Source organism: Camelina sativa, chromosome 13 (genome assembly GCF_000633955.1).
Source record: "Camelina sativa cultivar DH55 chromosome 13, Cs, whole genome shotgun sequence".
NCBI lineage: Eukaryota > Viridiplantae > Streptophyta > Magnoliopsida > Brassicales > Brassicaceae > Camelina > Camelina sativa.
Window position 1 is genome coordinate 9,808,054 of NC_025697.1, and position 947 is coordinate 9,809,000.

Sequence of the window (947 nt, forward strand, 5' to 3'; positions counted from 1 at the left end):
AAACAGGTTTGGTGAAGAAACACTAACAGGTTATTCACATTGAATATATAAAATTACCTTGAATTAGAGATTGATGCTTGTTAGTTGAAAAACACTTCAATAAAACAATTATTTAGATTTTATTTCTTAACTTGTAAGTTTTGAAAATACTCAGAAAACAATTTTTCGAAAACAGGTTTGGTGAAGAAACACTAACAGGTTATTCACATTGAAAATATAAAATTACCTTGAATTAGAGATTGATGCTTGTTAGTTGAAAAACACTTCAATAAAACAATTATTTAGATTTTATTTCTTAACTTGTAAGTTTTGAAAATACTCAGAAAACAATTTTTCGAAATTGTTTATGTAGTTTAGAAAAGTTTATATATATAATAAACAAAGAGGTGTAAGACATTGAGGTGTAAAATAAAAAGGTGTAAAAATTAATAGATGTGAAACATAGAGGTACAACAAATAGGTGCAAGACATAGAGGTGTAAAATAAAAAGGTGTAAAAATTAATGGATGTGATTTTTGAAACATGGAGGTACAACAAAGAGATGCAAAAATTAAGAGGTGTGATTTTTGAAAGATGGGGGTGCGTTGAAAAGACACGATTAATAATTTGCAACTGTTGGAGTCATTAATAATTTAAACCGTTAGATGGAAAAGTAGAACTAATATCATCTGTTGGATTAAAGTTGACACAAAAAGTTAGTTTGCTATTATATATAGATACTACACCATCATCTATTGACACCTATCCAACAAGTGTTGCCTCTTAAACTTGCTAAATAAGAGTTGGATCTTATTTTTTTCATCAATTATGATTTATTTTTAATCACTTTTGTAATAATAGCTCTGTCTAAATCTTGAGATTAAAATATATGCATCCCTAAATTATTTAATAATGATATATATATATATATATATATATATATATATATATATATATATATATATATA